At 24.6% G+C, this 14,756-nt stretch overlaps 1 protein-coding gene across 3 annotated transcripts in view; it reads right to left on the bottom strand.

The window, feature by feature from the left end:
* LOC122497950 overlaps positions 1-14,756 on the bottom strand; it is a 150,191-nt gene that overhangs the window by 101,389 nt on the left and 34,046 nt on the right. For all 3 annotated transcript variants that reach the window (XM_043605386.1, XM_043605385.1, XM_043605387.1), the window contains exon 2: positions 13,614-13,812. The gene's annotated coding sequence lies outside the window, so the exon portion shown is untranslated. The remainder of the gene's footprint in view (positions 1-13,613; positions 13,813-14,756) is intronic.

The following is a 14,756-nucleotide window of genomic DNA, read 5'->3' as shown; positions in this document are numbered from 1 at the left end:
GGCCCATTCAAAATTGATCTTTTTGCATCCACCGCGAATAAAAAATGCAAAAAATTTATATCGTGGAAACAAGATCCGAACTCCTACGCAATAGATGCGTTCACCGTGAATTGGAACGGGTTTAAATTTTATGCTTTTCCACCTTTTTTCCGTCATCCTTAGAACTCTGCAAAAAATAATTACGGATAAAGCCGAAGGGGTACTAGTAATTCCATTATGGCCGACACAGTCTTGGTTCCCCTTATTCAATTCTCTGTTACTGAAAAAACCAATATATTTTGAACCGGATTCTGAATTACTTATCTGTCCATTTAGGGAAAACCATCCTCTCTCGAAGAAACTTACCCTGGCAGCAGGACTATTATCAGGGAAGCTTTTCTCGCACAGGGAGTCCCAGAAGCATCAATTCCGACGACACTCCAGTCCTTAGCGAGCAGCACCATTAAACAATACAACAAGCCTTTGAGGCTCTGGTGGAGTTATTGCAAAACAAGGAATCTTTCAATGTTCAAAGCATCGGTATCGGAAGCTATAGATTTTTTAACGTCTGTGTCGAAATCGATAAAAACGTATGGGACTTTGAATACGTATCGCTCAGCCGTCTCTCTAGTATTGAATCATGATTTAGGAAATAACCCAATCGTTAAGCGCTTTTGTAAAGGTTTTTCGGTGGAAAAACCTTCGCGTGCAAAATACGAAGATATCTGGGACCCAGACGTAGTCTTAAGATATCTTTCAGACCTTGGTCCAAACTCAGAATTGAGTTTAGAACAATTATCGAAAAAATTAGTAACTCTCATGGCTTTATCTACTGCTCAGCGCCTCCAAACTTTATCTAAAATTAACTTAGAAAATATTAAAGTATGCGACGATGCTATAAAAATTTATATTCCCGATAGACTAAAAACTACGAGAGTAGGCAAAAATCAACCATTGTTATATTTTCCATTTATGTCAGAGCAGCCAAATCTTTGCGTGGCAACACTAATTCAAACGTATATGGAAAAAACCAATTCTGTCAGACCAGAAGGCGTGGATTCATTGTTACTAACGTATAAAAAACCATATCAACCTGCGAGTAGTCAAACTTTGAGTCGATGGCTCAAGGAAATCATGAGCATGAGCGGAATAGACGTCAGCACCTTTGCGGGATACAGCGCGAAACATGCAGCTGTGTCTGCAGCAAAACGAAAAGGTTTAAGTATTGAAAACATAAGAGCGGCTGCAGGTTGGTCACATAAATCAAATGTGTTCGGTAAATTCTACAATCGTCCTCTTCGAGAGACATGTAATTTCGCAAGTACTGTATTAACCCTTTGCCGTTGATATGTTACGAAATGTCGTCTAGAGTCCTTTTTGGGGGAACAGCCAATGAGAAGAGGCGTTTATGCTTGTGTTGATAAGTTAGTTATGTGTGAGTATGTAAGTGTCTAAACTTGCAGGATCGTACCTTCTTAAAATTGGAACGAATATTTTACAATAAATTATATTTAATTATACTAATTGATCACTAAAAATACGATTTTTTGTGTAAAGTGCAAATGTATATTTGCAATTTATTACAATTTAAAAATGGTAAATTTGATTGTTAAAGACTTTTATCAAACATAAATATCCTATGTAAACATAACCTCAAAATCAAACTAACATCCGGCCCTGATATAGTCCACGTGATTCAACTGTCAAACTGCTTGTTTCTGAGGTGGGGAAAACTTATGTACGGCAAAGAGTTAAACTGCGAAAAATAAAAGGTGTTATTCAAATCGAAATTCTTATCTTTAAACAACTACATTTGATCTAGAGGACGAGATCACGTAGCATAATTGTACGATTAAACGAACTTACCTGAAGTGAAGTTCAATCGAAATTATGCGAGTAGATCTCGTCCGAATAGATCACTCCCACCCTACCCTAATCAACCCATATCGATTTGAATCAAATTAAACATCAAAGCGTAATGGCGATATAATGGAAGGATGCCCTCTAGTAAGGTAATGCGAAACTTTTAGCGCGAATATTTAAAAAACTGTGGCATGGATCAAGCAACTTGCGTTACTACATTTGATCTATTCGGACGAGATCTACTCGCATAATTTCGATTGAACTTCACTTCAGGTAAGTTCGTTTAATCGTACAATTATTTTCAGAGATTTGAAAAAATTGGTTATAAGAATTCAATTATTCTTATAAAATTTGATAAAATTTGTTTATTAGAATTTAATTGTTCTCAATGTTTTCAATACATTGTTAATTAAATTTCTCGAATAAATTGAATCATTTTCAAAAGTTTTATTAAAATTCTTCGAAAAAATTCCATTATTTTTAAAAATTTTGTTAAAATTCTTCTCAAGAATTCAATTAATTTCTTTAAAATTTTAATTAAATTCCTCGAAAGAATTTAATTTTTTTTAAAGGTTTTTAATAAAATTCTTTGATCATAAAAGTTAAAAAAAAGAGTAGGATACATTTTTTTAACAAAAATGTCTTAATTTGAAATTAAAAAAAATTCACCTAACACCAAATTATGAAAATAATAGGAAATTGGAAGCAAATAAGTACAACTAACTTCAAACTCCGAATGGATTACCGGAATACGACGATTATTAATATAGAAGAAAAAGAAGAAGAAGAAAGTCGAATATTTACATTTCGACTAATTAGCAATAAAAATAAAAATTCTCTTTATACATTTTCCTACGCACTTTGAGAAAAATTTGATAGTTAACCAAGAGAGATTATTTGATATGAATGAAGACGCCTGGAATAAAACTAAAAAAATTGCATCTATCATAATTTGAAAATAAATCCACGTTTTGAAGTGGTATAAATTCTTTTCAAGCGCGACTTTGAAGTATTAATGATAGTTGCGTTTATATATATGAGGATTGTGAGTTACGGCTTGATTACATTTTATAAAGATTGGATTGATTTAGGCCAGTTTGAGTGTTCCAGTGTGCAGAGCGCAGCATACACTTACGATGTGGATGCACTCGTCGGGAGGGATTTTGTTTTGCCATCACGGGCGTTTATATAGATAAGAGCGAGTAGTAGAACGCGGAAAGCCGATCAAAGAGTTTCTGAGCTATATAAGAGATCCATGTGGAATGGAGAAATGTTTCTTCGAGTTGGAAGTTGCGATTTTCTTAGAAAATAGATAAAGTTTCACCGCACAGCCACGCGGGTATTTATTGAAAACTAAATTTACCTTATTTCCGTTTTCCAACACGTTTCTCACTCTTTCTCTCTCGCTCACTCTCTTGTTCACATTCATGTTCAACTCAAAAGAAAACAAAAGCATTTCATTATACGCTAAAAATAGAAAAATGGAAATTCTCTTTTCTATTATCAAGTTTTTAGAAAAATGGCACAATTCTCGATATTTTGTTTTTATACTTTTTCAAAATTATTAGACAAATGAAAATTGTCTTTTCAATTCGAGTTTTTAGAAAAATGTCATAATTCTCGATTTTTTGTCACTATTTTCAATACAGAGTTGCCACAAAAATTTGACTTTGTTTTTTCCTGACTTTTCTCTGATTTTCAAACAGAACTATGACTTCTTCCTCTGACCCTAAAAAATATATGATAAATATTCAAATATTTTAATCTAAAAATTAAAGATACTAATAATTAAAAATACAGAAGAAAGTGTTTCTAATACATTTTAAAATAAATATTTTCAATTGTAAAATTATTCACAATATAAATAACATTTTTTAATAAATATTTTAATCATTGTTATTATTTATCCACAGGAATGAAGATTTTCTAAAATTTCAATTTGCAATCTTCAGCAATTCAATTATTTTTGAAATTTTGAAATTAATTAATTAATTAATTAAATTTTTTTCAATTATTTTCAAAATTTTTTTAAGCACATACAACTCCAAGAATTAAAATATTTTATTTTTTCAATTATTTTCAAAAATTTTTTTAAGTACATACAGCTCCAAGAATTAAAATATTTTATTATTTACAGAAATCTGAATTCATTCGAAGAAATTTATTAACATGTTATAGAAAATAATTGAGTTTCTGTGAAGAATATTATTATTTATGAAAGTAATTGAAATCCGACAAAGAATTTTATTAACATTTTTGAAAATAATAAAATTTTTGTCAAAAAATGTATTATTTATAAAAATGAATTAATTTCTGCGAAGAATTTTATTATTTATGAAAATAATTTAATTTTGTCAAGAAATTTTATAACAATTTTCAATAATAATTCAATTCCTGCAAAGAATTTTATTATTTATAAAAATAATTTAATTACTTCAGAGAATTTAATCAAAATTTGCAAAAATAATTGAATTCTCCCGAAGAACTTTATTAAAATTTTTGAAAGTAATTGAATTCCTGCGAAGTATTTTATTATTTATAAAAATAAAATTGATTATCTAATTTTTAAAAATAATTGAATTACTGTAAAGAATTTTATTAACATTTTTGAAAATAATTGAATTCCTGCGAAAAATTCGAATAGTTTTGTAAAAAATTGAATTCTTCCAAAGAATTTAAAAAAAAAATTTCTGCGAAAAATTTTATTATTTATGAAAATAATTCAATTTTTGCGAAGAATTTGATCATTTATGAAAATAATTGAATTTCTGCAAAGAGTTTGATTACAATTTTTAAAAACAATTGAATTTCTGCGAAGAATTTTATTATTTATGAAAATAATTCAATTTTTGCGAAGAATTTGATCATTTATGAAAATAATTGAATTTCTGCAAAGAATTTTATTAAATTTTTTAAAAATAATTCAAATCCTGCGATGAATTTTATTATTTATGAAAATAATTGAATTTTGGCAAAGAGTTTGATTACAATATTATTTAAAATAATTGAATTCTTGCGAAGAATTTTATTATTTATGAAAATACTTGAATTTCTGTAATGCATTTTATTAATATTTTTAAATGAATTGAATTTCAGAGAAATTGTATTATTTATGAATATAATTGAATTCCTGCGAAGAATTTCATTATTTATAAAAATAATTAAATTTCTTCAAAGAATTTGATTACAATTTTTAAAAATAATTCAATTTCTGTGAAGAATTTTATTACATTAGGAAAATAATTGAATTCTTTCGATGAATTTTATTTAAATTACTAAAAATAATTGAATTCCATTAATAAATTTTTATTAAAATTGTAGTGAAAATAATTGAATTTCTGTAATTTATTTTATTAATATTTTTAAATGAATTGAATTTCTGCAAAGAATTTTATTAAATTTTTTTAAAATAATTCAATTCCTGCGAAGCATTTTATTATTTATGAAAATAATTAAATTTTGGCAAAGAGTTTGATTACAATTATTTAAAATAATTGAATTGTTGCGAAGAATTTCATTATTTATAAAAATAATTAAATTTCTGTAAAGAATTTGAGTACAATTTAAAAAAATAATTCAATTTCTGCGAAGAATTTTATTATATACGAAAGTAATTGAATTCTTTCGATTAATTTTATTAAAATTACTAAAAATAATTGAATTCTGTCAATAAATTTTTTTTAAAATTGTAGTGAAAATAATTGAATTCCTCCGAAGAATTCTATTAACAATTTTTAAGAATAATCGAATTATTTCAAAGAATTTCATTAAAATCTTTGAAAATAATTTTATTCTTTCAAGGAATTTAATTGATATTATATTGAATAATAATTAATTATTTAAAATGAAAAATTAAAAATGTATTAAATTTATGATAATAATAATAAAAAATTGAACACACTTTTTGCGACAAAGCATGTGAGAATTTTATATAACAATTTAATTCACGTGTGAAACTGAAATAACGGTAAAAACTTGCGAAATACGCGATTTACAAACGGATGCGAAAAAAAGGAATGGATCAACTTTATCAAAAAACAAAAGTCAAGCAACTCGAGACTCTAATCACCTGCTGCCATTTCCTTTCCCTCGATCCAAACATAAATGTTACACACCACAACAAAACGTTCTTTTTTCACCACATTTTTTTTCGACCATGATTTATCGTTCTGTCGCGATCTTAAAGTTTGTTGTTGTTATTATTATAGTTGTACAATGAAAGGTTCGTCACACAATTTAAGTATACGTTGTAACTGGTGTCCATTAGTTACCCCTTACAAGGCGACCCTTTGTATAAAAAAAAGACTTTTTTCTCGTCGACCTTTAAAATTTCTCATCTCTTCCGCTAAGATTGTGCATTTTTACCCTCATTCGATTTTTATTCACTCCCACATTCAAGATAAAGTAACGAGAAAGTAACACATTTATAAATCAAGGTCTATGGATTTTTTCTCCGCTCACTTTTTTTCTTAAAAAAAAAAAGATATTGGAGCATTGTTCAACATCTTGAAGATAATAAATTGAAGGTTGCGTTTATAGAAGCCGCGAAGTTTGCAACAATTTCAAACAATTTCAAAGGAGAATTAAACTTTGAAAAGGGAGAAAAAGAAAAGATTTTTTCCCCGAAAAGAAAGGAAGATTTAAATATAAGTATATTAGTGACTTGAACAAATATTACGCGAAATAACGTTAGTTTTGTGTTTTTTTCGAGTTCGATTCATTGAAGTCCTTTTTTTGTTTGTAAAGTGCAGAGACAGAACACGATGTACACAAACGGAGGTTGATTTATGAGTCAATGGACTGATTACGAATAGTCTGTCATGCTTGATAATATGGTTACGATTGAGCATAATTTCTACGTATAGCGGATCCCATCCGGCTGAAATGTGTCTTGCACCAGTCGATCGAGTCAATAGACCTCATCCGTCAGATATAATCTCAGATATATACTGTTCACCACTTTGACAATGCAATGTTGTACACACCGACACAAATAAAACCTAGGACAAAAAGAAAATATGTATCTTGGTATTTAAAAACAAAATCTGAACCGTAATGTTTTTTAAATTAATTTTCCTTTTCTAACAAATTGATAGCTCTTTGACTTATATTCATTCAAATGTGAGATGAATTTATTTACTAATGACAGGGTTGACTATTTTCTGAAACTTAATAATTCGTATTATAAATTAGTCAAATTTGAAATATTTTCATTTAATATTAAAGAGATTTTTAAATTAATTTTAATTTTTAATATTTAACCCACTTTTTCAAATCTTTTTCGAAAAATAGACAAAAATTCTGAACGCGATGTCCAATTTCTTATTATTATGCAAATTGCAAAATTTTTTATTTTCAAATTTAAATTTTTGAATAATTTCATAATCAAAATTAAAAAAATTCACTTATTAAGTACATAATGAATTATTATTGTTTATATTTTCAAAAATTTAAATATAATTCTTTGAAAGAATTCAATTATTTTCTTAAATAATAACATTCTTCTTCTTTTTAAGAAATTTCTTGTAAAATATTAAATTATATTCTATAAAAATTATAAAATAATGAAATTCTTCAAAAAATTTTTATTAGGATTTTGCAAAATCTTTTAAAAATTCTTCGCAAGGATTCAATTATTTTCATAAATAATAAAATTCTTCAAAGGAATTCAATTATTTTCATTAATAATAAAATTCTTCAAAGGAATTCATTTATTTTCATTAATAATAAAATTCTTCAAAAGAATTCATTTATTTTCATTAATAATAAAATTCTTCAAAGGAATTCAATTATTTTTAATTTAATTGTAGTAAAATTTCTCGAAAGAATACAATTATTTTAAAAAATATGAATTAAATTCAATTATTTTCAAAAATTCTAATAAAATTCTTAGAAAAAATTCAATTATTCTTATAAATAATAAAATTCTTCAAAGGAATTCAATTATTTTTAATACAATTTTAATAAAATTTCTCCAAAGAATACAATTATTTTTAAAAATATTAAATAAAATTCAATTATTTTCAACAGTTCAACTCAATGCCCTTAAATGAATAAATAAACAAAAAAATTAATTATTATTATTATATTATTATTATTATTATTATTATTATTATTATTATTATTATTATTATTATTATTATTATTATTAAAATTAATTATTTTAAACATTTTAATAAAAGTATTCGATTGAATCGAATTTTAATCAAATTTTTTAATAAAATTCTTTCAAAGTATTTAATTATTTTCAAAAATTATGATAAAATTCTTCGCCAGAATTCAATGATTTTCATGACATTAATTATAAAATTGAAAATATTTAAAAAGAAAAATTACTAAATAAATACTAAAATAATTTATAGTCTTAATAATTTATTTTTCAAAACTGAATCTTTTCGAATTACTCCAGAGACGATTTTGTTCTTAATTTCTACTTTCAATAATTTATTTTGCGAAATTGAATTTTTTCCAATTATTCAAGAGACGATTTTGTCTTTAATTTTTACTCTCAATAATTTATTTTTTTTAGAAATTGACACTTTTTAAATATTCAAGACACAATTTTGTTCTTTTCGTCAAAAAAAAAGAAAAAAAACACTCGATATTTTCAATTTATATATAGTTTCGAAGTATGAAAGGAATTTTGGCCATTTTTCTCGACTAACAAGGCGACAAATTGCATTTACAATTCTACATGGGGAACTGGCCAGGGCATATCGAGGCCCGCTTAAACCGGAAACGCACTTTAAACGCATTCTTTTTTTTTTATTGCAGGAACTTAACCCCATGGTCGACAGGGACAAATTCTCTTTTTTTTTCTTTTTTTGTTTTCCCATTGTCTCCCTTTGAGAAGGGAAGAAAAACGAGAGATAGAGAGAGAAAATAGGGAGAGACGCTGATTACAAAGAGTCAATTTAGTCTCTCAGTGGAATTGAATGGTCGATTCAGCTGTGTATTTTGATCTCAGACGATTTTGTAACAATTGCCAAAAATCCACTCGTTTGATTCGAATTTAATAATAAATTATTTAGGAATAAAACAGTCTCCATTTATTCCATAATATTTCAAAATATTTTCAAAAATGTTAATAAAATTCTTCATAGGAAAATTAAATTATTTTTAAAAATTGTAATCAAATTCTAAGCAGAAATACAATTATTTTCGAATATGTTAATAAAATTCTTTGCACTAATTTAATTTTTTTCATAAATAATAAAATTCATCGCAGGAATTCAATTATTTTTGTAAATGTAGTAAAATTCTTCGCAGAAATTAAATTATTTTCAAAGCAATTTTAATAAAATTTCACAAAAGGAAAAATTACTTCCGAAAAATTTGGTGAAATTCTTCAAATCATAATTCAATTATTTTTAAAAATTTTAATAAAATTCTTTGCAGAAATTAAATTATTTTCATAAATAATCAAATTCTTCGTAGGAATTCATTTATTTTTAATAATTGTAATAAAATTCTTTGCAGGAATTAAATTATTTTCAAAAAATAATAAAATTCTTCGCAGGAATTCAATTATTTTTAATAATTGTAATAAAATTCTTTGCAGAAATTAAATTATTTTCATAAATAATAAAATTTAAGTATTTTTAAGTATTTTTAAGGAATTCAAATATTTTTAATAATTGTAATTAAATTTTTTGCAGGATTTCAATTATTTTTCATAACTAATAAAATTCTTCGCAGGAATCCAATTATTTTCAAAAAATTTAATGAAACTCTTTGAAAGCAATAAAATATTATAAAAAATTTGAATAAAATTCTTCGAAACAATTCAATTATTTTCATGAACAATAAAATTCATCGAAAGAATTCAATTATTTTCAAAAACTTAGATGAAATTATTAATAATAATTCGATTAATATCAAAAAAATTTTAATTAATTTGCTCGAAATATAGATTCATATTTAATTAAACTCGTCCCGTTTATAAATAATAAAGAAATTAATAAATTACCAAAATAAGTAAAATTGTTTGTGAAAAAAATGCGTATAACTCTAAAAAGATGGAGAAATAAGTCTAAATCTAGTAGGAGTAAAATTGGTTTTTCCCATGAATTTTCATAAAGTGACCTTAGAAATTTTCGATCCACTGGTAATTTAAATTAATGACTTTTTGAAGGAACATTAAACACATCTCCTAATTATGCACATATGTAAATCACAAGATATGTAATTACTGCAAGGAATGGTCGAGGCGGATGAACCTGTTCAAATTCTGGCATCTGGTTAAGTGCCAGGAAACAAGTATATGCAGTGACGTTGTCTCTTGGCATTATGACCCGGAAGACGAGCACGAATGCGAAGGATCACAATTCTTTTTTGCCCCCTTATTTCCCTTTTTAACCCTCAATCCTCTCTTTTGCTTCTATATTATTCACATTTCGCCTCCAATATTTTCCCTTTTTTTCAAAATTAGAAATTCAGAAAAATTTTTACATACTTGGCGAATTTCTTATACACAAAAGAATTTCTTTATTAAGCGAATATTCAGAATTTTGGTTAAATTAATTCGAGAATTAATTTAGGCTTAAAATTAATTACAGAGTTAATTTAGACTTAGAATTAATTCCAGAATTAATAAATAGACTTAAATTTAATTCCAGAATTAATTTGGACTTTAATTTAATTCCAGAATTAATTTAGACTTAAATTTAGTTCCATAATTAATTTAGGTTTAAATTTCATTTCAATATAAAAGTAAAAATTTGCAGATAAATTGAAATGGCAAACGAATTCCAAATAAATATCATTTGCAGACTTCGCACTCGATAATTAATTTTAAAAAAGTAGCAAAAAGTAGCTTTCAAACTAAATTTTGTTATTTTTGAACATAATTAAATTCTTCATGAGAATTTTATAAACATAATTTTAAATAATTAATTTTTTCGAAATATAATAAATAAAATTATGAAAATTTTATTTTAAATACCTAATTGAATTTTTGTTAAAAACTTTATTTGTGGAAATAATTAAATTTTTCGATAAATTAATTGAAAATAGTATCAAAAATAATTGAAATTCTCCGATGATTTTTATTATTTATGAAAATAATTGAATTCTTGCTTAGAATTTTATCAAAATTTTTTTTTTTTAAATTGAATTTCCATAAAAAATGTTAATATTAATAAAAGTAATTGAATTATTTAGAAGAATTGTATAAATACTTTGTCAAATAATTGATTTTTTCGAAATTGTTTTGAAAATGCTATTTAAAATTAATTGAATTTTTGTGGAAAGTTTATTATTTATGAAAATAAAAATGAATTTTGGATGAGTTTTATCAATTTTTTTTTAAATAATTAAATTGTTTTTCGAAATTTTATGAAAATACTAGATATTGAAAATAATTGAATTTCAAATATTTTTTAAAAATAATTGAATCATTTTAAAGAATTTGATTATAACTTTTGAGAATAGTTTTTTGATTTCTAGTATTAGCGAATTTAAAGTAGTGGAAATTCTAAAAAAAAAACAGAAATAATAGCTTTTAGTGGATGAAATCTGAAAAAAGTACCCAAATAGAACCATAACGTAAAAAAAGTAGTAAATAGTAGGTTTTAGTAGATGAGTACGAAGCCTGCATTTGTGAAAAAATCGGCAAATAAAAAATGCCTTAAAATAAATCTGTTCTCAAATAATAATACCCGATGTATTTGGAATACTTTAAAAGGCACTTTATCCTCGTAAAAAAATGTAATCAACCAGAGGGCAGATAATTCACTTTTTTTCCAAGGATTTTTCTGTTGTTATGTTTGTTATACGTGTATATTTAGTGAAAGGGCAGCACGCACGGTACGAATGCAATATTCTCATCTTCACAAAAAAAAGAAAGAAAAGAAAAGGGAAAATAAGGAGGCGTGAAACCATGACGAGTTCCATTTTGTTTTGCCTAATTTTTTTTTTGCTCTCGTTCTCCGTTGCTGAAGAAGACGATTTTTGTGCCGGGTACACGCGTACCCGACATACCAATGCCGCACGCGACGTCGTCGACCTTGTGGAATCAGTCATGAGACCCTCTTTTTTCTCACGAGCGACTACTTCCGGTTCACCCACTAGTCCTAGTGACTCGCAAAAGTGCGACCAAACATGCATTGTTTTCTTGTCAATAAATCTCATAAGTAGAAGTGCCAATTCCCACTGTCACACTGTAATTTATAATTCTTATAACGCTCTTGTGCAAATTTCTCACACCACCAAATTTTAGATCATTAGAATTTTTCAACAATCTTTCTCGATTTTTAGATCATCTGGTATTTCAACCAATTATTAATAGTTAAACTCTAAGAAAAAATTGTTAGCTTTTAGCTGAACTAATAAAAAAATAGCTAATAAAGATTTTTCTATAATTTAAAAAAAAGTAGAAAAATTAAAAGAATAATTTTATTTTTGTAAATTAACTAATATTTTCACAAAAAGTTTTGAACGATCAAATGAACAAAATTATTTTTCTATTTAAATATTTTTTCAAAAAATTAATATAATTACATTCTTTGCAAGAATTAAATTATTTTCATAAATAATAAAATTCTTCACAGAAATTCAATTATTTTTTACAATTTTAATAAAATTTCTCGAAAAAATTCCACTATTTTTAAAAATTGTTATAGAATATGTTGAAAAAATTGAATTATTTTCAAAAGTTTTGATATAATTCTTTATTCGAATTCAACTATTTTCAATACAATTTGAATTATATTCTTTAAAAAAATTTTAATTTTCATCGAAACAATTAAATTATTTTAAAAAATTATAAAATTCTAGGCAAGAATTCAATTATTTTCATAAATAAATAAATTCTTCGTAGGAATTTAATTATTTTTAAAAGTTGTAATCAAATTTTAAGCAGGAATTCAATTATTTTCATAAATAATAAAATTCTTCACAGGAATTCAATTATTTTTATAAACATTAATAAAATTCATTTTTAAAATAATTTAATTCTTGCAAAAAATTTGATTACAATTATTAAAACTCATTGAATTCTTACGAAGAAATTTATTATTTACGAAAATAATTGAATTCCTGTTTCGAATTTGATTACAATTTTTAAAAATTTTAATTAAAATTAGTAAAATTCTTTGCCAGAATTCAATTATTTTCATAAATAAATAAATTTTTTAAAGGAATTTAATTATTTTCATAAATAATAAAATTCTTCACAGGAATTAAATTATTTTTTATAATTTTAGTAAATCTCCTTAAAAAAATTCACTTATTTTTATAAATGTTAATAAAATTATTTGCCAGAATTCAATTATTTTTAAAAATTGTAAACAAATTCTAAACAGGAATTCAATTATTTTCAAAAATAATAAAATTCTTCGCAGTAATTCAATTATTTTTTACAATTTTTATAAAACTTTCTGAAAAAATTCAATTATATTTTTAAATAATAATAAATTCTTTGCCAGAATTCAATTATATTTTTAAATAATAATAAATTCTTTGCCAGAATTCAATTGTTTTTAATAATTGTAATCAAATTCTTTGCAAGAATTAAACTATTTTTCAAAAATACTTTTTTAAATTATCATACAGAAAAATAATTAAAATTAAATATTTATTTAAAAATTAATTTTTATAATTTTCAAAATATTATGTAAATAAAAATACAAATTAAAAGAAGTAAAAAAATGTATTTCATTCGAACGTTCGCAACTTTAGGAACATTAATGTTAATTAATTAATTTAATGAATTTTCGTGTAAATTTTTTAATTTTACTGAATCAAATGTTGAAAAATTATCGTGAAAATACCTTGACTCTACGACATTATTGGCGTGAAGAATCTATTTTTGTCTCGGCATTCTTTTCCAACGTGGTGAAGAGATATGGAAGAAGCCTCCTCTTTCTCTCTCGAATGATGCGTTTTTTCAAGAGGTCAATGTGGAATGCAATCAATTGATTCGTTCGTCATCCTTTATTTTATTTGATCCAGTAGGCGTCCAGGAGTCAACTGCAAAAATTAATCGGGGTTAATTGCAATACAACGCATTGTGCAAGCTAAAGATAATTTCATTATTTTGAATTTTCCTTTATACGCAAGAAATTAAGATGATACAATTTTATGGCGTCACATATTGATGGCTTTGTAAGAAAAAAAAGAAAAGAAACGTCGAGGCAAAAATACTTAACAAACTTAAAATAAACCAGTTTTATTTCTCCTATATTTATCATTCAACAGAAAAAAAACAAGCTGTATTTTAATCAATGGAGAAATTTTATTTTAATATTGAAAATTGACAAAATAAAAATTACGTAAATGAATACTTTATAACACTTTATAATAATCGTAAGTTTTTTTCCGTTGGCAAATTTTCTGCATTCATTTGTTTTTTTTTTTAATTAATTTTTGTCGGTTATTGACATTTTTTTTAATGTAAAAAAAACCAAAGAAACTCGTTTTATTCATTTCACAAAATTGACAAAAATTCCATTCAATATTTTTTATTTCCTTGACTTTTTCCTAATTTTCATCAAAAATATTTACTTTTTTCTTATCCTGCTAATAAATTGAATTCCTGCAACAAATTTTATTATTCATCAAAGAATTTAAAATATATTTATAAATAAATAATTTAATTCTTGCGAAGAATTTTATAAAAATTTTTTAAATAATTCATTTCTTTCGAATAATTTTATGCATATTGTAATATAAATAATTGAATTGATGAAAATCATTAAATTGCGAAAAGTTTTGAAAGATAATTAAATTTTACAAAGAATTCTACTATAAATTTTGACAATAATTAAATGTCTGGAAAATTTTATTAAATTTTTTTGAAAATAATTGAATTCCTAAAAATAATTTTATTATTTACGAAAATAATTAAATTCTTTTCAATGATTTATTAGAATTTTTTAAAATAATGGTATTTTCAAGAAGAAATTTATTACTTT

The sequence above is a fragment of the Leptopilina heterotoma genome, unplaced genomic scaffold (assembly GCF_015476425.1).
Source record: "Leptopilina heterotoma isolate Lh14 unplaced genomic scaffold, ASM1547642v1 Lhet_14, whole genome shotgun sequence".
Lineage (NCBI taxonomy): Eukaryota > Metazoa > Arthropoda > Insecta > Hymenoptera > Figitidae > Leptopilina > Leptopilina heterotoma.
The sequence above is the reverse complement of the archived record's forward strand: the minus strand, read 5'-3'. Positions and strand labels throughout refer to the sequence as shown.